Here is a 27489-nt window from a genome sequence, read left to right as displayed (position 1 = left end):
TGGACTGCGCTGCACTTGGGATGGGCAGTGGTGGTGCTGGGAGGATAGATAGTGGGGGGGGCTTGCAAGCATCCTAAAACTTGCTGTAGCCCCCCCCAACCCCTCTCCCAGCACCACTGATGCCTGCCCTGAGCACAGCCCAGGCCAGCCTCCCACTGGGAAGAGCTTGGTCCGGCCCCAGTCCACAGCGGCAGTCTGCCCTCACCCTGCATGCAGATCCGGGGGTACATACCTCTTGGGAGCTGCTTATAGCTCTGTCCTGTGCCCTGCCCTGGCTGGGCAGCCCCTGCCCCAGCCCCGGTCCCACTCTCTCCCTTACTGTGGGGGCCTCCCTCTGTCCCCCTATGTCCCTTCCCTCCCCCCACCTCTCCTACCTCAACAGACTTACCAGCCAGATGCTGCTCTTCAAGCGGCCTGGCTGCATATTGGCAATTGGAATGGTATCGGCCTATCTGGCTCATTAAAAATCAGTATCAGTATCCAAAAAATATTTATCCATGTACCGCTAATGGCTGCATTTCTGAAATCAAAAGTGAATGTCTGTTTGCTTGTTTATTGGTTCAATCTCTGCAGCTTAGACTAACCTGCGAAGATTGAATCGATTCAGCCTCAGGCTTTTTGCCTGTCTGTACTTAGCCCTGGACTACAAATTAGGCAGTTGGTCCCATAAGAGGTGTGACCCACATAAATTCTTGACTTGCATATTTCCAGGACAATCACGGCTACAACAACACCACTCCAGTGCCCGACTGTTTTAAAAGTCATTCATAAAAGACTAAAAGCTTAACTCTAAGAAGTTCTAGTATTTCAAAACTAAGGACATCACTGAGACTTTTACTAATCCACTTCAGTAACTTCAAGATTGTGATCCAAAGTGGCATATATTTCTTTACAACGCTGCCAGGGAGGTGCATATCTAACCTACTCCTTGTGGCTTCTGAAGCTCTGAAGTCATTTGCTTTGTAATCTTTTAATATTTTCATGTTTTCTTTAGACTGATAGAATTCAAGGTATTGGGCACAGGGTTTGAGGCATTTACAGCAGGCTACACATTCATACATCTTGTTTCATGGAACCATCACACATCTCAGCTGACTGAACGCAAGACATTCTATTTATCTGGATATTTACAGTGCCCTATTGAAAAGCAGATGCAACAATAAGTATATTTTGAGGTATTGCTGGTCTATAGCCAAAGGATTTTAATACATGAAAAATACAGTAAAAGGCTCCAAATAGTACAGCATAATTTGCTTTTGCCAAAGCTTGCACAGTGTAAGCGTCAGTTTGGGGACACCATGGTCCACTCTATCAGTTCTGCACCTAGTATAATGGAATCCCACTTGTGGTCAGAGCTTTCTAGACATCCATACAAATCAGCATAATCAAGAGAGGTGTTCTGAGGTTTTGAGATGGTTAGGATCCATTGTATGTTGGAACTTGAGTATCTTCCCTGGTCCTGAAGACTGCATGGCATAATAGCAAATCAAAACATTTGATAACTATGGTGGTCTGTCTGATGGACTTTGAAACTTTTGTCATGAAGCAGTTTGGATCTTGCAGACCTAAAACATTTATTTCAACCTCTCATGATGCCTATAGGAAAAGCAGCAGGGCCAGTGCTGTTTGCTAATGCACATCTGTTTTAATTAAACACACTCTTGTTCTTTTTAAAAATGTGCTCCTAAGTTGTGCACAGGGCTTGGCATGTGATGGTCAAATCCCATCACTGCTGTTCTTGACCCCTCTCCAAGATTTTTGTTACATCTCCTACTAGGTTGTGGTTTAATTTACACGGGCACCTCTTGGGTCTAAAGATCTTGTACCATAACAAGACCCTTCTCCTGACTAGGGTCTTCAGGTGCTTCTGCACTAACAGTTGCCGGAGGTTGGTAGCTTGAGGTGGCCAGGAGCTGTTATAAGTTGGTCTCATTTGATATAAGGGGGAAATTCTAAGGTTTTACACTACTTTTTTCTGTCCAGGAAAGAAAACCCTGCAGAGGAATTTTGGAGAGCAAATCTATACAACTGGGCATCTGTCCAACACCAGATGGACTGCAGTTCATGTAACATGGTTGTTGTTGCTGCCGTGTACCAAGTGGGGAAAAGATCCACCCCATTGAAAACTGTAGTTGAGTGGAGCTAGCTTGAGAAAATGGGATCCAGAGCATATTGAAACAATAGAAACAGAAGGTCCTTGGAGATGTTGCGCTATGTAATTCTGAAATTGCTTTCAAAGAGAGTGATTTATTTCTGGCAGATGAGAACTAGATAGGCACAGATTTTCTGAGGGCTGAAACAACAGTTACAAAAAGCTGTTGCTCTGTTCTTTCACTCCCCAAAGACCAGATGGTGGTGGCAGAGGTGGGGGTGGTGTTTTTTTTTTAGTTGCCTAATGAAAACAATTTATTATATTGCATTTCCCCCCTTTAATATCTCATTGGTATAGGTTTCTGCTATTGAGAGATGAGTCAGGTCTTTGGTTAATACAAATCAGTGTAGCTCCAATTAAATGAGAGCTGAGGGCAGTGATATTTTGTACCAATATATAGTGTGTCATTCTGAAAACTGAACGGGTTTGTAAAATGACCCTGTGACATACAGAAGTATTAATTTACAGACCAGAATGTAGCAGAAAGGAGTTACCCACAGTCACACAGAGCTGATGATGAGAAAAGAAGAGTCATGATTTATAATCTAATTACTAGACTCCCTACCATACTGGGTTTGTTAACAGCAGGTGTCTAAAACTTGAGGAAACTATGGAATAGTCACAGTCTCCCCTGGATCTGCCCTCCCACTAGTGATAGCACTTGGTACTTTTCATGTTCAAATATGAAAGTGTAGTCGCGTAACTGGGAAGACTGATGTGGTTTATAAAGTGTGCCACAGTTGTGGAATTACTGGTAGTCAGTGGAACAGATGGCAAGAGATTGGGAACTGCTGATTCTTTCTTTCTGGACTCCAGTCACTGGCCCCTGAATTTCATTGAGTCCCTGGTGTTGTAGTTGTTACAAAATAGATTAGAGAGTTTGGTGCAACATCCCCTGGGGAATTTTTTCATTGACAAGGGAATGGGCTAGATTAACTTCTCTGCCTTTTTATTGCTGCAAAAACAAGTGTGCATCAGTTTTCAATAAGGTTGCTGTGCATGATTGACTGAAGCTGTCTCAGACATTTGTGCAGTCTCTCATCATGTTTGTGTTGGAGGTTTGATGTGGCTGTCGCTATTGCAGATGCAGTTCCTGTTCTTGTCTCCTTTATGAAAGCTCCTGCAGTTTCTCTAAATGATGGCTTTAGTTTGGCAGATGCCTGTTCTTACACTGGTGGGGGGAGAGGGAAAGAACGAGTGGAAAATGGTTGTTCTGCGGAGTGCATTCAGGGCAAGTTTTTGGAATACCTAGTTTCAAAAATAAAAGCTAGCAATAATAGGAGCTATTTTCTAATGCATTTTTTTAATACCATAGCTGCAACTTAGAACAACCAATGGAGAAGATGAGAGGACAGGGGGATTTGCTGAGGAGATGATTTCTTTTTGTCATATTCCATGGCAGAAGCACTGTTATAGCGTTAGTGTTTTCCGTGTGATTTTGTAACTGCGGAAGAGGCCTTCTCCTTTACGTGGAGTAAATTGCCTTTTCACACCAGTGAATAGCATTGGAGGAGGAGGGAATGAGATGCTGATGTGGAGAGAAAAGCTGATATGATCCTAGAATAGTGAGCTGCATTGGGAATAGTTTTATAGATTAGTGATTTGACTATATGAACAAATTACTGCTAGGGGAGCTAGAGTGTAAACTCATGGTAAATCAGCTCCCCTGTGGTAACATCACATATGCAAAGTCTTACCCCACCAGAAATGCAAGATAGCCCCCACTTTTGTTGATGAACAAGCTACTTGCATTTATCACTGGGTAAGAAGAATGTGCACGTAAACAGTTGCTGCAGAGCAGCTGATGTGCTGTAAATTCTTACCCTGGTTTATCACGCAGCACACAGACCTAGCTTGAGTCATGAAGCTGGAGCAAATTGCCCTCTGGCAGCTATGTGCAAAAGAACAAGCAGAGCATCTGAAGGTGTGAGAAATGAGCAGACTGTGTACCGAAAGGCAGGTGCTCAAAAGAATGATAGTATTGTCCGTGATGGGCACCCAGGGCTAAATGTGCCTTTCTTGGGATGGGCCTGCATTAGGTGTTCATAGCTTTTTATTTTCTTGTTTTTTATATAATGGGCTAACTTGCCATGGGTGACTATTCATGCATCCATGACCAGTATTCTTCTAAGCCTTGTCTCCTTGAACTTTTCCTATCACATTTACTTTCTGCAGTAGCCACCATGGGAGCCCTCATGCAGGCGGATTCCCAGTGCTGGAATCGCTGCATTGGCTAGACTTGCTGCTAAGTAAGCTGTAGGTCTGTGATGGTTGTGCAACAATGGGAGTTTTGGGAGTAGAGGAAAATGCAAGTGTAGCAAGCGGCTGAGATGATATGATAAAATGGGAATTACAAAATAATTTCTACCTTTCTTGGGTAAAAACGTAGTGGGGGAATGTGGCACCAGTGGCTGCAGTATTACTCAGATAAGTGTTTTTCAATCCTTTTAGCTTTAAGACACCCCTTTTTAGCCTCAAGGTATCCCCCAGAAAATGCCAGGTCCTAGTTGGAAAATGAGTAAGACAAATAATAGAGCAGTTCTTCTTTTGTAAAGAGCTCCATTGTAGGTTAGACTGGTTTTAACACTATTAATTCTTATTTGAAACCCCTAGGTGTTTATACACTTTCTCTTGGAGGCAGGGTGGGGTGCATTAATTACACAAGCTCAGAGAGCCAATCTAATTAAAATGCCTGAAGCATCATGTGTATCAGGGTTCCCATGCTGAAAAAATGGTTTTGGGGGTGCTTTAAGTAAGCTCATTGAACAAGCTTTAGTTAAAGCGCCCCCACCATGGGGATGCTGATCCATGTGACACTGTAGTCTGCTGAAGTGTAGTAATTGCAACACGTCAGAGCAGCCTCCATGCTCGTGTATAGGCGCCCTCTGGGTTTACCGTGTGAGTCATGTTTGCACACCTAACAGTGCATGGCACCCTGCACTACCCTTAAAAGGCTCTGAAGGCACCGCTGAATCACTGAATTGGAGGGTTCTTGCTATGCTCTGTGTAGATGTCCTAGTGGTAGAGGAAATTTATTTCTTCCCTATTTTATATTTTAGCTAGAGGCAGATGGCACAATAGTCATGACGTGCTTGCATCCTTTTGAACCTGGGGGCGGTCTGTGAAGCACAAAGCCATAACTTTCAATCTGCAACCACCTGGCTGAGTGGCGTTAATAGAAGGTACATATCTGAGCACAAAAAGAAAAGAGCGTTTAACTTGCTGCCAAAATTAATCCTTTTTAGCAAATGCCATTTTCTTTAGTTAAATTGTGTATGATGTAACAGGCCTGATATTTGTTCCAAGATCTCCAACTCCTTCTGCTCCACAGAATCTTGCTTTTGCCTTATCCTCTTTGTAAGAAACACTGTTTACCATTTTCCCCCTCAGTCTAGTAATTCTCAACAAGGATTCCATGGCACCCTGTGGTGCCTTGAGATCCTATTATGGGTGCTGTGGGGTGGCATTCAATGTTAGCACTGTTAGGAGTGTAAACATGTCTCATAAAAAATCCAGAGATTTCAAATAGGGATTCATAGTGTTGAAAACATTTTGGCCTGTTGTGGTCTTTCTAAGAGCTTTACAACAGAAGAATTGCTTCTGTTATTTCTCTGTAGTGAAAAAACAAGTGAAAACTAAGAGCTAGCATTTTCCAATGCATCTCTTGAAGTTAAAAATGTTAAGAACCACAGTTATAGTCAACCACAGTAATGTCTGATCTATTTATGTAGGTGCTCATATGGTCCCTTTGTCACAGTAACTGAGTACCTCTAAAGTTTTTAACACTAGCCCTTTCTTTCTTCCTTCCATGCATGGAAAACAATATAACTCGATTAATTTAGTGGGCTTCTTTATTTGTGTGTGTTCATGTGAACCATTTACTGAGGGAGACCTACAACTCGGGGAGGAGCTTTGCCTTTAGCTTTGAAAGTAGATCATTGTTATCTCTGAATTCCACAGTCTGGGTCCAGGTCCTGTGAACACTCTCTCTTGCACTCATCATCTTTCCCTATTGACTGACTGCCCTGCTTGTTCCAGTGGAATGTAGCTGGCATGCTAGGCCATGCTCATGTGGGGATTTCTCAGGTAACACAAGTCAAATCCTGGGAGGACTCTCTGTATCAGGATAGAGAATTCAAACTGTACTCTGGATTCAGTGGAGGAACCAATGTAGAAGGTTGGAGAGGTTATTGCACTGGGTCTTGATTTACTGGTGTGGTGAGACAAAAGGAGAGGCTACCCTTGTGCAGAGAGATAGTTTAGAAAAGGATCCTAGTACTGGTTTTTAAGCATTTTTAAATGCCCTTTAAATGCTTATTCTCTTTTCCAGTTTAGAAAGTATCTGTCACCTTGGGTGAGCATTCTGGAAGCATGAAGTGCTCTCTCCTGCTAGCTCAGAGTTTGAGCAGGAAGCAATAAATTACATCCCAAAGTTGTTTTTTAACTGGTGGCTCAGAGGACAAGGAAGTAGATGTACCGTTTTTTGGGGCACAAGATATATTTTATAGCTTGAGAGACATTCAAATTTGGCATTGAAATTCCAAGGGGAAAGGTTGAAAGGGACTGTCAATTTGCTTGTAGGCTGAACTTTTACAAAGACAAAATTTAGACCTTAATTGGGCTGTAAATACTCCAAGGGGAGATATTTCTTTTAAAACCTTTCACTATCCATTGGTAATTTGTATTTCATATCTATGTATCTATATTATTAAAACAATCTAAAGCCTAACAAGGGTGTAGGTTGCAGCTGTGTTGGTCTAAGGACATAGGCAGACATTGTTCTTTGGCTAAATCTGATATCTTTTATTAGACTAACTCAAATAGTTGGAAAGATTCTGCTTAGCAAGCTTTCAGGTTTAAATACCCTTCATCAGGCTGAGGAAGCATCTGCAGTTGGTGCATGCTCTTCCTGGATGGAATGAAAGCCTAACAAAATATTTCTATATATAAACATGCGTGCGCGTACACAGACAAACGTGTGCACGCGTATGTGATATGGAAATATTTTGCTAGGCTTTAGGTTTTGTTTTAATACTGTATATTCTATGTTTGTATCCATGTGTATATTTATACATGGATAGTGCGGTTTTAAAAGAAATATATTCTCTTGTAGTATGTTCCCAGCCCACTTACTGCAATACTGTCAGCACATGGGAATACGATTCATTGGAATTTGGTGTTCTCTTTTCATTGTGCAAGTAAACAAACAGCATAAGCAGCAGAAATTTAAGGTTGTGTCCCTTCTAAGCCTCATTGTAGAAAGAGAAAGCTCTGCAGCAAACCAACAAAGAGAAATCCTCATGTAATTAGTTTTTAATAATTTTGTGTTCCTTTTCTTTTAACTAGAAAGTAGTAAAATAACATTGCGGCATGCTGGTACGGAGGGTGAGGGAGATAGTGGTTAGTGGCTGCATTTTCCCTTTCTCTTTCTTTTCTTTTGAGTATATGTAACAACTCAGTGAAGGAAAATAATAAAGAAAAGTTTTGATTTTTATGTTCTATTTCAAGGATATTCCAATTTTCTTTCTAGAACCTTTTTTTCCCTATCTCTGGCACATTGCTAGACCAGACCTTTGCTTAACAAGCAAAATTTGAAATGGATAAATGTCATACTTTACAAATGCAACAGGCTTGAAAGAACAATTTAGTGACAGTAGCCTGGAACTATGTAAGTTGCCAGCAGTGCAGCACATGCAGAACAGAAGATCCCAAGGATGAGATTGGTATGGAGAGTCAGGCTTTATGCAGGTAGTGTAGATTTTGCTGTTAGTACTAAGGTGATTTTATTGAGTGCCAAACTTGCTCCAAATTTCTAGCATTGACTCCCCATAAAATTTGGTGTTGACAATAAGGTATTTCTAAAGTAAAACACAGCATATTTGCATGTATGATAGAACATTATATTACCATTTGTCCTTGGTAGCTCCATGAGTTCTAAGTCTTAAGCCATTTTGAGTATTTGAGATGCATTTGTGGGCCTGATTCTGATCTTAGTTAAATCCATGTAATCTAAGAGCCATTTCACTGAAATCCACAGTGTATCAAACTGTCATAACAATTTTGAGAGACAGGAAACTCAAACTCCTACCATTTTAGGGAGGAAAGCCCCGTAATAATGCATTTCTGTTGGCAACTCTCTTGTTAGTTTTAATGATAATACCTAGCATGTTTCAACATGAAAGCTAAACTGTGGAAAACAATTTAGAAATATTTACAGTTAATTTTAGGAACGCTAGATTGTTGAGTAGGTTTTTCTTCAATCCTTCTTGGATGAAGGAAGTTGTGCAAACACTTTCTGTAATAGCTATCACCACAACTATTAAAACTTAATTTTTAAATCATATTTGTGTGTGTGTTCAACATGAATGTACATTTGTGTTTGCAGCTGCTATGATTTAAGCTGTTTAAGTGTTTTCCTGGAGAGAGATTTTTTTCATTGCTGTTGTCAATAGAAGAATCAGCTGGCAGGTCAAGATTAGTGTATTTACAAATTATTCTATAATAATAATTGACACATTAATTGTAATCATGGTAAAACCTTTAAGAAAATCTGATGTGTGCATGTAGATTTACAATTTTAACTCTTCCTGTAATCTCATTAGATGTCTCAAGTTGTGCTTTCTCCTCTTTTTAATTGCTCTGAGGTTGCCCTCTCGTTTGCCCCTCTTCCTTTCTTTTACATGCTCAACTTCCCTGGTTAATGGTGGCAGGAGCATGAAACAAAATGTGTTCCCTTGACTTGTCTAGCTGGTTCCCTGTCTGCTATCAGCATATATGTCAAAGGGAGAAGGGCTGTTAGATATACTTCATAAGTTAGGACAAGAAAGAAGAATATCTACTAATAATGTCAGGTGCCAAGGGTAGGCAACATTTTTTGGCTGGCATGCCGAAAAACCCCACAGTGCCTACCTTGGAAGGTTCCGGAGTGCTGCCATGCTAGAAAAACAAAATGAGGGCAGGGGGTACATGGCAGGATGCCCTGCTTGTGCCCCTTTCCCCCAAGCCCTGCTGCCCTGTGCCCCGCACCCAAAGCTCCTGCCCCCCCCCAGCCCTGCTCATGGTCCTTGCCCCTCACCCAAAGCCTCTGCCCCCCAGCCTGGGCTCTGTGGCTGTCAGCAGCTACCCAGAACTTGGGCCAGCTGCAAACATCTGCTGCCTCTTTGCCCCAGCCCTACCTGCCTCCCAGACCCGGTCACAGGCACTGGGGACATGGCACATATGGGCAGTGCTCCCCATTATGCTTCCCTTGTCGCTTCTGTGGAGCAGCATTGGAACCTGGCACAGTGGGGGGCCCAGCACTGGAACCTGGCACAGCTTTCTGCGCCCCCCCACTGTGCCCTGCTGCCTTGGGTTCCAACGCTGATCTGCAGAAGTGAGAGCAGCACAGCGGGGAGCATTGCTGGTATGTGCTGCCTCCCAGGGCCAGGGCTGGAGTGGAGAGGCAGCAACCTCCCGGGCCCAGGTTCTGGGTAAATGCTGATAGCCATGGAACCCAGACTGCTTGCAGCAGGGCTTCCATGGGAGCAGCCCCAGGCTCCGTGGCTACCAGCAGCTACCCAAACCAGGGGCTGGCTGCAGTTTCCCAGCTGCCTGGTGGGAGCAGCCTGGGCTCCTAGCTGGCAGCAACTACGCAGAGCTGGGGCTGGCTGCAGCCAGGAGGCTACAAACAGCTGCTGCCTCCCTGGCTTCAGTGCGTGCCAAGGAAAATGGCCTTGCATGCCATGCGCCGCACGTGTGTTGGGGGTTGCTGACCCCTTATCTACCCAAAGCATGAACAATTAAACTGGAACTAAATAGCCACATCTAGGATAAAAAGTATCTGTACTTAGACTGTAACAAATCATAGCCAGTCTCCTTCCCTGCCAAGCCACTCAACAGCAGATGCTTGAGTTAATACCATATTGTCTTGCATACACCACACACCTTATTTCCAAATACCAGCTGTTGGGGATTGTAGTGCACATTATACCTGAGAAATATGGTAAGAACAGTTTCTACTGGTTGCTGTGTGAAAGCAGAACTAGCATTGGCTTCCTACCTGCTGCTACTCAATTACTTACTACAAGGAAAGATGGTTTTCCTTTGTTCTGTCTTTCAAAAATAAAGTGTGTATTTTATTCTGGGGTGTGTTGTATGAAGAAAATATGATGGATAGAGTCTATAGTGAACTCAGATGTTGTAGGAACAAGGGGAAGCAAATCCCGTTGTTAAATCCCATGTGCAGAATGTACCTTCTCCAGGCCCTCAATTTAAACTGAGTTTTACAAATCAGTACATCCCAGCCGATCTCACTTGTTAAGACACAGTACAATTTTTGAAGCAGCCAACTTAAAAATAAGCACAGCTTTCCTAATGAGAACCTACACCTTCAGTTATACCCAGGAACAATTTTTAATTGATTGCAATCTATAAAGCACTTATGTCATGTCTTGCATATGCAACACTAAACAGTCTCCATGTGCAGCATTTGCAGAAAACCCCATATAGGAAAGCAGGCAAAGATGGGAAAAAAAGTGTTCTTGGCCAGCAGTACCTCCTGGAAATTCAAGAGCAGAAATATCCAAGAATGTTTTTCATTTAGCCATCAACTGCTCCCAAACTAAACTTCAAGGACAGGTTTTCAAGTGGCTTTCAAACAAGCATGAATCTGAGCATAACCCCCAATAAAGCACACAGCTGGGTGCAATGAAAGATGTAGAGTTGAGACATTACATCAATAACAATGCAGCTAAAACTGCTTCTGCCTATAGCCTCATGGGTCAGTTAAATGGGAGATGTGACAGTATAAAGTACTGTATTGGTGGTGGTGTCAGTGGCAGCCCCTCAAAATATGGATGACAGTCTTTCAGTAAATAGGGATGTCATTGGTGAGTCCATAGATGACTAGGGAGGCTCTTCTGAGGTCTGCACATTGAACTGCAAATAATTCCAGGAGGAAGGAGTAGATACTGATGATGTCAGGTCACAGCTCTTTCCCTTTGTCTCTATCATCTATATGCTTCCATAGTGAGATGAGATTGTGCAGAATGATTGATACCTCGTTGTGCATCACTGCACCATGGGTACAATTCAGTACGTGAGCCTCCCAGGTACTGATGTCGTGCAGCCCCAACGCTGCGCTGACTCTGGGGTTGCCCATCAAGACTGAGCAGCAGCACTAGGCAGAAACTGTTGCTCAGCGCGGGGGAAGGTGGCCCCTCCTCCTTGCTGCCATCGGGCATTTTTTGGTGTTGCTGTCCAGAGCTGGTGCTATGCTGGGCTGCAGTGCAGCTCCATCACTGCTGTGTCTGGGCTACCCAGCATAGCAGTGGTGACAGTGTGAGGCAGCACAGAGGCAGTGGTGACGGAGTTGCAGGACAGCCTGGCATGGCATGGGCTTCAGGCGACCACACCAAAAACTGCCTGGGGGCAGCAAGGGGGAGGGGCTGCTTTCCCCCATGTCAAGCAACAGTTTCTGCCCAGTGCTACTGCCACTGTGGCTGCTGTTCTGCCAGGACTGGCGAGCCTGGTGCTGGGGCTTAGGCTGAGCAGTGGCAGTGCGAGAGAGAAACTGCTGCTCCGCACAGGGCAAAAGTGGCCCCTCCACCTCACCACTGTTTCCTGGTACAGCCTCCCAGAGCTCACACAGGGCTGCCTTGTGTCTGCTCTGTGTGGCCACCGCTGCCCTGTAGGGCAGCCCAGAGGCAGTGGAGATGCAGGGCAGCACTGCGTGGGCTCTGGGCAGCTGCCCCAGGAAGCCATGGTGGCAGTGAGGGGCTGTTTTTGTCCTGCACTGAGCAGCAGTTTGTCCTGCGTTACTGCTGCTCAGCCCAGACAGGTGAGCTTGGAGCCGGAGCAGGGTGCACAGGGTGGGGGCTGCATACACTAGTCCACTGATACTGCAGGGCTGGGGCCAGTGGCAGTAGCAGCCTGAAAGAGCCCCACTGCAGAGCTTCCCCAGCCCTGCTGCATGCCCAGGGCGTGGCAGAATATGCCACGGCTGGCCGGCACCTCAGCCACGCGGGACTAAGTGACCCACCACGGGCCAGACAAATCCCCTGTATGGGCTGGATCTTGCCTCCAGGCTGTATTTTGCCCACCCCTGCTCTAGAGCGATGACCATCAGTGAGTCGAGAGTACAGGCGAGCCTTGCTATTTGCCCTCCCCCGCAAATGGTAAAATCTGTAAATAAGGCAATGCGTTCATGAACACGGTGCCCCTGGCAGCTGGGGGTGGGGCACGGCAGTGGTGAGAGTGTGGTGGCAGCAAGCATGGAGCTCCTGAGGAGCTTCTGTAAGTGCATAAAGTGTATTTAAGATGTGGGTTTGGCATTTGTGAATATTTGAAACCGTGAATGCCGAACCCACAAATAGCATGGGTTTTCTGTATAAGGCCTGTTTTGGCAACTGGCTGTTAGGCATTCTTATGACATGTCCTATTCAATGGAGCTGGTGCCATATAAACATGGTGTCAATGCTGGTGGTGTTTCCTTGAGCTAGAATGCTGGCTGGCATTCATTCTTCTGTCCTAGTTGATATAGAGGATTTTCTGAAGACATCACTTATGGTCATATTCCAAAGCTTTCAGGTGTTTCTGATGTCGTTAAGGTTTCACATCCATACAACAGGGGAGGGATAATCACAGCCAAACCAAACTTCTTTTCTGATGTAATGATCAAAACACAATTTCAGAGATGTCTAAGGGTAGCACTGGCAGATTGTATCTGGTGTTGAATTTGGTGTTACCTATCTTTACTTTTTGGGAAAAGTGCTTACCTAGGTAGGGGAAATGCTTAGCATTCTCCTAGGATTGCCATCTGATTGTTCCAGTGTGGTTTCAGACCACTCAGAGATACAATAAATATGATCTTTGTTGCTACACAGTTTCAGGAGAAGTACCATGAGGAACACCCAGATTGGTGCAGTTTTCATTGACCTAAGGCCTTTGATTCAATCCAACAGATAGGCCCTATGGCAGACCTTGATGAGATTTAGATACCCCTCAAAATCCAGCATCAGACTTCTTCACAGTAACTGTCATAAGCAATGGCTTGGAAACAGACCTCTTCACTATGAGAACTGGAGTCCAGCAAGGATGTGGAATTGCACTCTTTTGCATTTTATTTCACAGCTATTCTGGATCTTGTTGCTGATAGACTTCAACTTGGAGTCAGCATCCAGCACTGTATGGATGGGAATCTCTTTTACATCAACTGGTTACATTCCAAATCCAAGATAACTAATACCTCCATTACTGATCTTCAGTATGCTGATGATTATGCCATGTGTGCCCACTCAGTTAGAGGTCCTGGTCACTCTTGATCACTCTTGGTTTGGTTCTGTGAAGCAGATGAAATTCTTGAACTCATGTCAGCTTCACAAAAACCAAGATCCTTTACTAAGCCTCCCCAAACCAGTTGGTTCCACTTCCACCTTGGAAAAAATACTGTAGTATTTGCTTGAGAGTGTGCAGGGGAGGTGAAGGCCAGTGCTGGTTTCTGGGACCTGTATGAAAGAAAGGAACAAAGCTGCTCAAAGAGGACAGTGCTTTCTCTCCTGTGATCTGCAGGGCATACCAGCATCTGATGGCATCGAAGGCAGCTAACTCCTTTTCGAGACTCAGTATGGAAACCTGCCTTTTGTTTATCAGGAGGAGATCTTCAGCTACTAACATTGTATTGTAGCAGAGCTAGCCTATTGCAACCTTTTCAAAACACAAAGACTAGAGAGAACCTGACATCTAGAAACCCCATAGGCATTAAGGCCTGATTTCTTGAGCATTCTTCCAGTTGCTTGCTTGTTTTAAAGGAGGCTGGCATCTTGCCCTCTTAATGGAAGACATTGTTGATGTGGTCCCATTTTCCCAGGCAAGTGTTTACCACCATGTAGGTAGGTCAACCATTGTAAATCTGTTATACATTACCTTTTAAAAGAGAGAGAAATCTGTGTAGTGTGAAAATTTGTTTTTCCGTATTTTGAATGATGGCAGCCAGGCTTTATCAGCATTTACCTGTGTGTGTCACTTTCAGAAGATTTACCTACCTTAGAAAATAATAATAAGCAAAGTTTGCTCCTGACTCCATGCAGCTTTTCTCCTTGTGACTGCTGCTGGAGGTATGCTGGGATTAGATTAGGGTAAATCTCATTTGTTTCTGAGCTGATGGATCCCGAGTTTCACTAGACCAAACTGTGGCATTGTTATTTGTATCTTGACAGCCCCTAGAAACTTTAATCAAGGATCATGACCCCACTGGGGGCACTTTGCCAGGGCAGTGCGGGGAGCAAGTAGCTTCCCTACCTGGCCCTGCTGTGCCAGGTTTCACCTGCTGGCCTGCAGAGGCCCCAGGGGGGGAAGGCAGCTGGGTGGGAAGCCTGACCCTGCAGTGGGCAGTCTGCTTCTGTCCTAGCCCTGTGCACAAATCTGGAGCCAGCGCCCCCATCCACCACCTGCAGGTCTGTCCTGCTTCTCACCGGGCCCTGTCCATTCTGTCTGCAGGCCCCAAACCAAGTGCACTGCCCCAGCTGGGCAGCAGCTGCAGCCCTGCCCAATTCCCTCCCTCCCTCCCTACGGGGCCTCAATACCCCCTTCCCCTCTGTCAGACTTGCCTGTGGGAGCCGCTCTCCAGGCTGCCTGGTGGCCATGTGCATGAGTGAGTGCGCACATGCACATGGCACCCCCTGCCTGACTGTTCTCCTCCCCCCAGCCACTTGCAGGCTGGAATTCTGCCAGCCTGCAGAGAGCTCTGCAAAAGTGGCAAGTCCGTGTGTTTCTCCATTAAAATGAGAAATCCGTGGTTTTCTTGGTTAAAATCCACTGTTTTTTCCATTTTTCCATGGGAAGTGAAACACTCAGATCCCTGGTTATATCTAGTTTTTCCAGTGCTGACTCCCAGGATCTGAGAGCAGGTACAATGTGGACAGTGTCCCCATTTGCAGTTCATTTGTTCTTTCATTCCTTTTGGAATAGTCAGATCTCTCAGTGGAGATGAGATAAAATGGAATTATGTAAAATATTTGAGTATTAACCTATTTCTGACTTGATAGATTAACTCTTAATAAATCCACGAAGACAGTAAGTAGATAGGAGGTCACTTAAATAGTTTAAAGTGAATGTTTACCACTGATGCTCAGTTGGCCTGAGTTTGTGTTCTGGTTTTGGGTTTCCTGGGTCCGTAGACCTTGGGAGTGTGCGTCAGAAGGTAGAAAGAAGTATTTGCACCTTATATCCTCCAATAGAATCAATTTCTTGGTCATAGAGAGAAGCTGATAGGAAGTTTTAATTTGGCTTTGTGAGAGACTTTGTGATGGTGAGGAGAGAGAAGAATTGTTAGACTCGATCAGTCATGAGGAACTGACAGCAAAATGAAGGTTTGTTTGTGTGGTTGTGCCCACAAGAGATTATCTTTCAAATTGCCATGTAAGAGTTTGGTGACTGCTACTAGGGGAATTAATTTATGTGCTGGGAGTTAAGCTGGTCACAAATATTTCAACAGGATGTTCTTTCCATTGGAGAATGCTGATTCTTTGAAATTGAAACATTCCTCGGAGACGGTTTGGTTTGCAGTGAAGGGCCCGTGGAAAGCAGGAAGGATTTTGTCAGGTCTGGTTTCTTTCCATCTTGCCTGCCTGAGGCCATGCACAGATGCACTGTTTGAAGCTCTCCATGTGCCTTCAGAGTGCTTCAAACAGTGAATGTGCAGACATTCATGGCTGAGGAAGCACTTAAAGAATGCTCCCTTGTCCCCTTCTCCCCAAAGATATCTTTGAAGTTTTTTTCAAGTGTGTCCTAGAATGTCTGCACACTGCAGTCCTCTGTCATCCCACAGTGCGGGAGGAGCAGGGTGGACAGCCAATAAGTGCTGTCCTGTATTTTGCTGTCCTTGGGAACCTCCAGAGACTGGAGGCCAAGAGGTATGCATGTAGGGATTCCTGCTGTGTGGTGCCCTGGATGGAGAGCACTGCTGCTACATGCCTTCATGAACAGTTGATCTGGGGTTGGAGGTAGGGTCATGTTTATGTGATGCTGAAGCTCACTGAATATGAAGCATTTCAGAATTTGGATACTTGAGCTGCATTTCTGTTCATGCCCAGAATGCCAACCAGATTACGTTACAAGGATCTTGGCTCTTTGGAAACTAGAAGCCTCAGAACCTCTAATTCCAGCTATAAAACTCCAACTCTCAGTCTCCCTGGCTTTTCTGCAGCTCACCTGATGGGGAAGCAGGAATGGGATGCTCCCCAATGCTTTCCTTTTCCTAGTGACTGCAAAATTTCTTTGTTTTTGTTCCAAACTGAAACAAAACCAAATTTCAAATATCAAAATCCTCTTTGGAATGGATTTAGAGTTTGACAGCAAAGCTCTAGCTAATAAAGGAAATTCCACCTGTGCACCCTGTAACCTAGGTTCTGGTTTCAGCTCTGTCCATGTTCTGTTGTGATTTGGTAAAGATCATACTTTCCCCTTTGGTTTTGCCCCAGGAGGTGGGAAACAGGGAATTTCTTTTTTTAACAGGGTCATTGTTTTGGCCATTGTAGTTGATGGCTGGCTGAGTGGCACATCCTCTGCACACTGCTGTGGTATCACAAGTTCCAGCTAATGGAGAATGGTCTTCTTGATTTATCAACCAAAGTTGACCAAAGTGAGCCAAAGTCAATCAAGTGTCTTCTGATGAGATTCAGCATTTTCTTCTGTAAATAAAATCCCTAGTCATTTTATTTATTTATTTTTATTTTAAGGTTCTACAGCTTCTTTTCTACTTTATTTCCTGGTGGTTGCATTTCTCCTACTTTCAGTATGACCTGTTAAGTGAATATTGTTATAATGCCATTTCACTGGGGAATATGCTGTGTGATGTTCCTAACAGTGGTGGTTTTCCTGCTTCGTTGTGCAGGCCACTTTAGAAAGATGGATTAAAATGGATGCCTGCAGTTTTCAGTTTCAGTCATGGTGTTTGTCAATTTTGTTGTCAAGAAGGGTAAATTGAAGCCAGCCTGAGAGCCTAAAATTGAGCCATCCTGGAAAGTTTATTTGTTTTATGCACATGCGCACGTGTATGTATGATCTTGCTTCAGAATTGCAGGTCCCTCTTACCTTATTTCTCTGCAATTTTTAAATGTTTCCTTTCAAGATTACTTGAAATACAGGAAGTCCTGTTTTTGCACTCTGATTATGGATGTTTTCTTACATAAATGATCCTCATCACCTGGGAGAAACGTGATGCTCCATATCTCTTGGACCTTAGCCATAGACTTGGAGAATGAATTATCCAGGAGAAGATGAGGTTGTTAATGTGTCTGCATTTGTTGCTGGCAACTGATAATACAGCATATTTCTTTTCAATTTTGATTATTTATTAGCTCTGTTTTCAGACATGGAGTCAGTCATGGCCTTGTGCATAGTTAGCCAATTAGGGTCAAAATCTTTCTGTGTATGAAATGCCAGCAGTTGTGATTTATTGCAATCTGAATTGATAAGTAACAGTCCTAGCTAGTTTGGAAGACTAGCTGGAGGTATCATAGATTAACACCACTTTTCTGCTGTACAGGATGTGTCTCTTGGCTCTGATCCTCCTGTGCTAAACCATCATCTAGCTTTACTGTGCTGAGTTAAGAGAAAAACAGGAAGATGAAAGGGACTAAGAGCTTTATGTGTAATGCCTCCCCCCCAGTTATCCACTTCTACAAACGTCATTGCCACTGTCTTAATTTTCTTAGAGGTTTCTGTCACAACTGAAACAGTTCTTATGGATACCTTAGTACTGGTGAAAAGAGACGGATAACTCTGAAGTTTATTCACAGGACAAGTGCAGTGCCATCTTGTTTCCAATCGTCTTATTGCCATATATTGTTCCTGATGGAAATGCATCTGCAGGACAAAAGGCAAATATGCTCTGGCTTTGTTCATTTCTTGGACACTTGGTTGAGCCTGCTACCCTGAAGCATTTGTCATTCACATCACAAACATTCACCTCAATGAGGCCATTTCCTAGCAGGCCAGTGGTACTGAGACCACCAGCTTACTTGGCAGGAGAAATACCATGACCACTAAGGGAGTTTTCCTAGTCACCCCTGGGGATGGCCGCTTTCTGGCATGGGGTAGTACCCGCAGAGGTAATGGATAGTAAGCGTTCCGCTTGCTGCTCAAACAGGAAGATCTTGGCTTTATGCCCACTTTATGGAAATGGGAGATGCTTCCCAAGCTTGTCCCTGGGGCCTTATGGCTGAACTTGGGGGTATCTGAACCCCAAGCCTGTGGGCTTGGGCCTGCATGTAGGATGCCTGGCAAAGGATTTGGAAACATCTGACGCCCCAGGTGGGGTGTAGGGTGTTTGCTGGTAGTAGGGCCACTTATGGTTCTTGACTGACTCCTGGATTTGGAATTGATTTGGATTGGAACATGAAAAATTCTCTTATAAAAAAAAAAACAACAAAAAACAAAACCTCAAATCACAGAATAGCTGTCATTATTGACTCAGTGCTCTGAAGCGAAGGTGAAGAATTCACTTTTGCATCACATTACCAGTTTCCTGGGCTATTTCTCCCTTTTTATTATAACTTTGGGAAATCACTTCTCTGTCATATGTATGTGACTAATCTCATATAATTTCTTCTGCCTGACAGTATTAGTACATCACAAGCCTTTCACTAAAAAGGGTTAAATCATTTCCCAAAGGATCCTTTATTTTCTTACAGTGACATGAGGAAAATTATACCACACAAAGTAGCAGATATAGGTTATATGTGTTACAGCTTTTTATAGAAAGGTTCTGTAGTACCGTAGAATGAAAATAGCAAGGGTAGAGGTAACAGTTGGCATTTCAGAGAGAATAGGAGCCTGCTGGTATAAAACACCCCTTACTGAGCTGATCCACTCCTCTTGGCCTGCCAGCAGTTTTCTTAACCATGTTCAAAACAAGAACAGCTTGATGGCTGGAAACACAGAGATAAGGCCCCATCCGAATCCTCCCTGCTGGAGGGAGGATGTGTTGTAGATTTTAAGTGGCGGCTGCTTTGTGAGAGACTGTTAAAGAGGGCACGTAAGATGCACAGGATGTTCAGTGGGAAATAGCAGAGGACAGCATGCTTGGTTAAGTCACTTCCTTCCGTGTTCAGTCCCCTGACTGCTGCAGTCTTCCACAATAACATGTTTCCGTTTTACAGCCACACATTTCCAATCCCATTTACTTCCATTGCCTAGGTCATAAGCAGCTGTGTTGCACTCCGTTAAATGCTGCCCTCTCTTAGGAAAATGTTTTTGTCCATTTGTGTGATTGCTTCCGGTCACATTTAAACCAACTTTTCCTTAGAGATTTTTTAAAGTTGTTATTGTTGCCTGCTCTGCCATACTAAGGGAACAGAATCTTTGTTTTTTACGTAAGGTGACCTCCCAATAAAGCAGAGTTTAGAAGCCCTAAAAAATGATAACCAGGGATCCTGGTTTTCTCTGTTTAAAAATTCCAAATTCTCTGATTTAACCCCCTCCCCAAATCCATGCACAAATCTGGGGGGTGGGGGGGGATCGCGTGCCCTCCTAAGCCCTCTCCTTGGGAGTGTCTCCCTATGCCCTCTCCCCAGCCAGCCTCCCTGCTGTCCCCGCAGATGGGCCACCTGTGGCTTTGTCCCGCTTCCTCCTGCCGGGCTGTGCATTCCCTTCCAGGTCCTGGGCAGAACCCCCAGCTGCAGCCACCATCCTGCCTCATTCCCCACCATGGCTGCCTCAATCTGCCCCCCTACCCGCCACATCACCTATGCCATCTCCTTCCCCCCAACCTGTCACCTATGCTCCCCCTTCCTCCCAGACTTACCTGGGCAGAACTTACCTGGGGGAACTGCTCTCTACCACTGCCTGGCTGTATTACTGACCACATGCATGTGTGCATGTGCACACATGGACATGGTACCTCATATGTCTCATTCCCCTGAGCCCTAAGAAGCCCCTTGCAGGCTGGAACTCTCCCAGCCTGTCAGGAGAAACTCATGGTTTCTCATGTTTTTTCCCCGAAAGGAGAAAATCTGCATTCTTCCGTAGCAAATGGAAAGCCTGTCTCCCTGATGATAACCTACAAACTATGGGCATTTTGTTTAAAGTAACACTTGTTTATACTGCTAATTTTATTATGGATTAAAGGCATTTGTTGTGGGACAGATAGAAAATAATGAGAAAAATGCCATTTGCCAGAGCTCTGGGATATGCGTTAGTATATATGTGATTTTTATACACTTTTATGAGTGTAAATCCAAAATGTATTTATTTATTTTTTTGTTTGAGCGCCATCAAGCCTGGTATAATGGTTTTTAAAATAAAGGCAAGAAGTTAAAAGATTCTTTAAAAAATTCTATTCAGCTACTATTGTAATATTACAAATATCATTGACATTAATTCTGTGGAATAGACCTAGGATAATTTTGAGAAAACGCTCCCAATAAAATAGGAATTGATTTATGGGGAAAAACAAACACCTCAAATTATAGTTATTAGAAGTAAAAAAGTTTTGAGGGAAAATTGTGTTTAAAGCAATGAATTTTGTTTCCAAAATGTCAAAATTCTAATCCAAGTTCTGCTGTTTAATTAGAAACCAGTATTGTGATCTGATTCAGGCAGGTCTTACTGTAAAATCAGGGTCAGTTGCATAATTTTTGTCTTTTTCAGTCAGTAAAGTGGAGAGACAAATTTACCTGCCTGCCTATGTAAATCTGGTAACTCTGATTACTTGACTAGTGTTTATCAAGCACAGTGAAGATTGCCAGTCCCATAAACTTCTACATATTTTTATTGCATCTCCCATCACTAAGATAAACGCAGTGGGTTTTTTTCTTACTATTTTTCCCTCCAAAAACCCTCATACTGTTGAACTGGGTCACTACTCCTGTTAGGGTCAGACTGATCACCTTATTTGAGGTCAGGAGGGAATTTTACCCCATCTTCTGATTGATATGGACTGTGGAGGTTTTTGTGTTCCTCTTTAGTGTGGGGGTAGGAGGTGGCCCTCTACCTGGGGTCTCTCCCATGGGTTCCCCTGCTTAATCTGTGGCAGGTTAGAGCTACGTCTTGTGTTGTCTCAGGGTTTTTTGGTAGCTTTACAAAGAGTTTAGATTACGGAGTGTTGGTTTGGATAAGAATGATCCTGCCTCAGGCGTTGGACTAGTCACTAGATGTCTTCTAGAGGTCCCTTCCAGCCCTACTTCTCTATGATTCTATGATTTAACAGACTTAAGCTTTTACCATGCTGGTTGATGACCACTCTTGCCATGATCCATCAAGTATTTCAGCACGTTAGTGGGCCTTTCAATTAAATGTGACTACTTGGGCTAAAATACTGTGCTGGATTGTAGTCAGAGTAGTCAGCACCTCGCAGGATTAAGCTCTGAGTAAGTATTTGTGCTATGAATCCAAGCAGTATTATGGTACTTTGGATTTTCTGTAGGGTTTAGGGACAGAGATGAAGCAGAGCTCTAGGTTTCAATTTGGCAATGATCATAAATGGGTGGGGGGAACACTAGTAGCAGCCTAGTTAAACATATGGCCCCATCAAAGTCCTAGCGGCAAATTAATTTGTTGCTGTTCTATGGTAAGAAGAAACTTGTGCCTAAGGTATTAATGCTGGGTACTGGAGATCAGCAGTTTCACCAGTAATACATCTATAAGCAAATTTTAAATATTTGGTCAGAAGTGCATATTAAGGATTACATTTGGTATTGTTATTTTAGAAGATATTCTGGTCAATGAAATAAGAGAACCCTTCAAAGTAAAGTCTAAGTGTTACCTACTACATGGGCACTATATGTGGTATATACTGTAAAATGCATTATTATGATATTGATAAATGTTGCATGATTATATTTGGAGTATTCAGTTATATAGAATTTGGATTTACTGTACACAATGCATGGAGACTTTCCTGAGTTGAGTTTCATCTTCAGTCGTCTTATCACAACATCAGCACAACATCTTCAGTCATAGGCATTGAGTAGATAGTTGCCACACAAAGCTAGTGATTTCAGAAGTGATTGAAAGCCATGGGATTAAGAAATGAGCGTATTGTTCTAATTTGCTTTCATTGGAACAGAGATAATAGGTACTCCATTCCAATATCTGCTTTTAAAGGAGTACTGTGTGCTAGAAATGGTATCTAACTGACTAAGAAAGTTTGACTGATTACCCTTTAAATAGGGTATTCACATCTAAACAGAATTCTAAATGAATTGTTATTAATGTGGTTTGTTAAGCATCCTTTATGGATGTTTACAATAGGCTTTATGCCAAAAGAGGTTGAGCAACAGAACTGTAAATGGCCACTAAACGTGAAAGGTTCACGCCTCCACTCTCCTATTGACTGTTATAGTAATTGCAGATGCAAGTTATGGTTGCAGCTAGTCCAATACTTCCAGCAGAAGTGTGACTTTTTTCCCCTTGCCCTTCTAGTTGAGGCTATCCTTTTAAACCTCTGGCTGGATCCTGATCCTTGATATGAGAAAGTTCTTAACACTGTGCAAAATCATTCTGTGGTGTGAATTTTAAGCCAGCCTGCACAAACAAACAGCATCAGGCAGAAGCATAGAGACGTGCACATCAGCCTTAGTATCTGGTTCTAACACTTTTCAACAGGGGAAATGCCGTACTTGACTCTCTCATTAATATGTGTGGATGCATTTTGTCCTGTGCAGGATCAAGTTTTGTATTTAAACCTTGTGGAGAGTGCTTTTCTTACCCTTCTGGATCCAAGTTTGTGCTGCTCATCTTCTATACCACCAAGCAATTGGCTTGGTAATGCAAGGTGCGGGCTGTTAGAGGATTGTGTTTGGTAGCTGAGAAATCAGTGAATTGGACAGAGCACTGTTATCTTAAGAGCTTCTTATATAAACTGGTTTCATAGTCAGCCTGTCAGTCATGCTTTCACAAAAGGGACCAGAGTCCTCTGCTCCCCTGTTCATCTGGATTAGAAAGGACCAAGAGCAGTGTGACTGAGCCTATCTCGAGTCATTGGTGGCGGTGTCTCTCTGCAAAGTAAAGCTTTTTACTGAGTTGTGGGTGCAGAAGGTGGGGAGGTAAAATGAGAGAGGAAATGGGCTGAAGTGCTGGGGATTCATAATTCCCTCTGTGTGCCCAGAGCTCCAAAGTGTATTTCAAACTGAACATTTGATTAGGAGCTAGTCTGATTCTGAAGCTTAAAATTGCCTCACTGCCCAAGGATGGTATCAAGCTGGGCTTATCAAGGCATCATTTTTCCTTGGGGAAGGAACTTCCCACTTCCACAGATCTTGGGGAACTGATGTGGTTCTGCCTTGGGATATACAACTTCTCAATATGCATTTTGGTGTAAAAATAAATGTTACAACTTCCTGAAGAGTATCAGATTGCAATAAGTTATAAAGGGTATTTCAGACACTTGGACACCCATAAATAGGTGCCCTTTAAATCCTCTCAATGATCATGTGGTTCCTATTGAGACAAGTAAATCTATATTAAATATGGAGCCAAGTAAATTAGTATAAATTCACTTGAATACCTGCAGACTGACAGTTTAAAAAAAAAAGGGACAGAATCGCAAATGTTCCACTGTGTTGCTCTCTGGAAGCAAGCAAGAGAAGCCGGAAGGGCCCCTGGCAAAGCTGCATGAAGGGTGCTTTCATGGTGCCTACCCACATTGCGATTAACACCAGTCAGTGCTGTTAGCCCTTCATTTCATAGCATCAGATTCACTCACATTTTTTAATATTCAGACATCTCTAAATACATTTTCCATAGCAACTTCTGTCTGCTGTAGAGTGACTGCAAAAAAAAAAAAGAGACTAAATTGTAACAGAACCTCATTAACTGCTGCAAACATAGCAGCTTTAGTCACAAAGGCTAAGGACAGACAGTCAAAAAGCCTGAGGCTGAATTGATTTAGTCTTTGCAGGTCAGTCTAAGCTGCAGAGATTGAACTGAGATGCAAGTGATCAGATATTCGCTTCTGATTTTGGAAATGCAGTCACATGCCTGCAGTGGCTCAGGCCAGAAGCTGGAGGCACTAGAGCATGTCTTGAAGCCTGCTTGCCACTGCCAAAGAGAAGGGATTTAATCTCCAACGCTTTTCCCTCTTCCCTGTTCCAGCGGAGGGGACCTGGTCAGGCCCCAACCCCCATGCTGGCATGCTGAGGCCAGGGGGAGGGGTGCTTTAAATCCCCCACCATGGCCTGCATGAGACCCCAGCCAGGCTTCTGCCCCTTTGAAAAATTCTTACACTTGGTTGAAGTGCTATGTGTGAGATGGGGAACCAAGCATAGCCTCATTACTGTCTCCTGGTGCATCTTGGGATTGGCATTGGCATTGGCCTTGAATGGGCTGCTCTGGGTGTCCCTTGGGCAGAAGGAAAGGAAGAAGAGTGTAGGTGTTTGGGGTTGGGGAGAGGGGAGGAGAGGGCTCTTGGGTGAGAGAAAGGTGGGAAGAGAACAGTTTTTACAGTGGGAGAGTCCTCAGGATACCATCTGGACTAGTCTTCACATGGGGCTGTTCGGGGGAAAGGGTTTTACTATCAAAAAAGTGCATGGTGCTGGTGGAATGAACAGACATTTATTTGTATTGATTTCTTCAGCTCACAATGAGAAAACCAGACAAGTGTATGCTTCCTTCTAATTAGTGCAGCCCTAGACAGATGCATCCTGCAGCTGTGGGGCTCTTCTTCCTCCCAGATAGACATGCTGGCTATATTTAGTCCCATTGTTAAGTCTGTCTTTGAATCCTTGCCAAGTGACTACTCTGTTGGAATGTAAATTCAAGACGTGTGAATAATTGTGGAATTGGACAGTGCCTGAAAGGAGTGAGTCTGAAGCATGTGAAGTTGGCACAAAGTTGCTGTGTCGTCCTGTTTCTGTGGAGAAAAGAGATGCTGCTTTGGGATGTTAAGGGTTTGGTGTCTTTTTGTTACCCTGCTAAAGAAAATGTTGTGTTCTTTTAGATTGGGGAGCGGATTCAAGGTCACTTTTTTATGCTTAGTCATACATGAATCCTACAAGTTTTAAATTGGCTTCTCCTCACTACTAAAAACAATGGTTTGCCTTTCAAACTCAGACCTTATAGGGTGAAAGTAAAATTACCCCAGAAGACTCAGAGTGATAAAATCAAGCGACTAGAATTGGATCTCCAGTCCAGCAGGGCGGGGGTTCCCTGAAATTTCCTCAAGGATTTAAACAGGATTTTGTCAGCTGTCTCCCCTAATCCTCAAGCATTTAACAGATGTTTATATTTTCAAATATTTATTTGTGGGGTTTTTTTTTTGTTTTATTTTTTAAGTTTTAAGGGACTTACTCTTTTTTTTTTGCCTTTTCTCTCAGGACATCTAAATGAGTAATAAAACAAGTGAAAATTCAACAGTTTGTGCTGAAGGCAGCACTGAATCTGATGGGCACTGTGTTTCAGGGGTGTTAGGAGAACTGGCTATCAAGAAGGTTTCTGAGAAGAAAAAGTCTTAGCAGCAACTTGATTGGGAAATAGGAGCAAAAGCTTCATATCATTCCTGTTCTGAGGTTTAGGTTTTGTTTTGCAGTAAAAATGGGTTATCTATTCCTTTGATGGCTTTTCTTGTTTATGATTATTCTTTTGATTTTTTTCCCCCTTCCTTTTTTCCCCTCTTGCTTTCTCTCTTGCCTTTGTTTCTGCTGTTGGTGTCTTTCCTTTCTTGTTTACAGCCAGAGTGCACTGGTAGGGGAGCTGAAGGCTTGGATGTCTGCCTACTTCTTTAGTTTGCAAGCCATTGCTTTCTATGAAAACATGACAGACCTCAATTTGTCTTTCAGGGAATTCACTGCAGCGTGCTTGAAGCAGACTGGTTCTTTCCTGAAACATCTATTGCAAAATCAAATCTGTTTTCAACTTAAACACTGCCTCCAAGTCAAGTCTGGGGGAGCCTGGTTTTCAGAGTCCCTGACCACCTACAGCTCCTATAGTCTTCATCTGGAGCTGCATATTTTTGTCCCATGTGGGAATTAGTCTTTTAGCAGTTCTGTGGAGTCTTTACAGAGGGCTGTGGCACAGATGGGTGATTCTTATAGACCTGCAGTCAGCACTGGTTTTTGGTAATGGGCCAGACAGACCCATCTCGAATTTGAGATGGGCTGGCACTAGGATCCATTTGCTGCCACTACCACTTCTCCTTGTTGCCTGGCTGAGGCATGGGCAGAGTTGATGCTACTGAATGCTGCCAGAGCCCTCTGGTTTCACTGGCCAAAGGTTGCTGACCACTGGTAAAAAAAAAAAAAAAAAGCACAGGTAGATTCATGTGGTGGCTCAGGCTGACAGTCTGCTATTTCTAATCTTTATCTTCTAGTAAAGATAGTTACTTGTAGAAAACAGTGAAATTGTAGAAGAGAATAATAGAGAATTTCACTTGAAACAATTTAGCTCAGACCAGACCAGCGTTTTAACTTTTTAACTGGGGATAATCACTGATCCCTTGTACTCCTGGGGACAGAGATGCGCTTAATGTCAAAGGAGAATATTTCAAATCATTTGAGTAATCACAGTGGCCAGTAAATGAAAACAGCATTAAATTACAGCACACAGCAGCAGTTATAGGTTATAAAGGGAAGTAGGACTCCTGTGCTGGCAGCTGTAAGGGGACTTCAAGGGTGTCAGGTGGATGAGGATCCTGGGGACTGTGGAAGGGATATAGAGGAAATGAAGGCAGAAGAAAGGGTAAACCAGAGCCCGAAGTGCCTCTGTGCCATTGGCAATGCTCTTATTGGAACCTTTATCTAGAATACAGGAAAAAGCTTGTTAGTGTCCCACACACAGAAGTTTCAAGGAAGCATACACAAAGGAGTGTGCTTTTAAACATAGGATATTGGAAAAGAAAAATTACCTCTTGTCAGTCCTGTCACAGTTTTCTCATCCGTGGGGCATGAATTGTGAGAAGTGAATTTATGCTCCTAAATCCAGTATGCTCCATTCAGTTCAGTTTATTGATCAGATAAATTCATAGCCTTGCCCTCATGTTAGGCAAACCTCCGAGCAAGCTTATCTAGCTCTGGTGGTTTAGTGAGTGGACTACCTTCCTATATACTAGCTCTTTCTAATATCTGAAAATGGTATCTTCATTAAATAACAAAACAGACCGAGTGTGATATCTGGTATCCCACTCTGGATGGGTCAGAGGGAAAGTTCCTTAAAAGTAGCACATCCCAGCCCTTTGAGAGTGTTTTGAGGAGAGGGAAGAATTCTGTATCTTGCTGTGCAAAGAAATGATCCTTTTGGTTGATTGAAGGAGAAGTCAGAAGCTGTAAAAGGAATGTAGCTGCATACATTCCTTTCTCACCTGGAAGGAGAGTGTGCGTGTGTGTGTGTGTGTGTGTGTGTGTGTGTGTGTGTGTTAAATGAGGTCT

General features: G+C 43.5%; 1 protein-coding gene across 2 annotated transcripts in view; it reads left to right on the top strand.

Moving 5' to 3' along the window:
• Window positions 1-27489, top strand: part of PALD1 (phosphatase domain containing, paladin 1) — a 194868-nt gene that overhangs the window by 25210 nt on the left and 142169 nt on the right. The window contains exon 1 of one of the 2 annotated variants that reach the window (XM_019538554.1): window positions 24954-25017. The exons of the other annotated variant lie outside the window; for it this stretch is intronic. The gene's annotated coding sequence lies outside the window, so the exon portion shown is untranslated. Of the gene's footprint in view, window positions 1-24953; window positions 25018-27489 lie in introns of those variants that run through there. 2 annotated transcript variants of the gene reach the window in all.

The sequence above is a fragment of the Crocodylus porosus genome, unplaced genomic scaffold (genome assembly GCF_001723895.1).
Source record: "Crocodylus porosus isolate Cpor-Errol unplaced genomic scaffold, CroPor_comp1, whole genome shotgun sequence".
NCBI lineage: Eukaryota > Metazoa > Chordata > Crocodylia > Crocodylidae > Crocodylus > Crocodylus porosus.
This window is presented reverse-complemented; position numbering and strand designations above follow the sequence as displayed.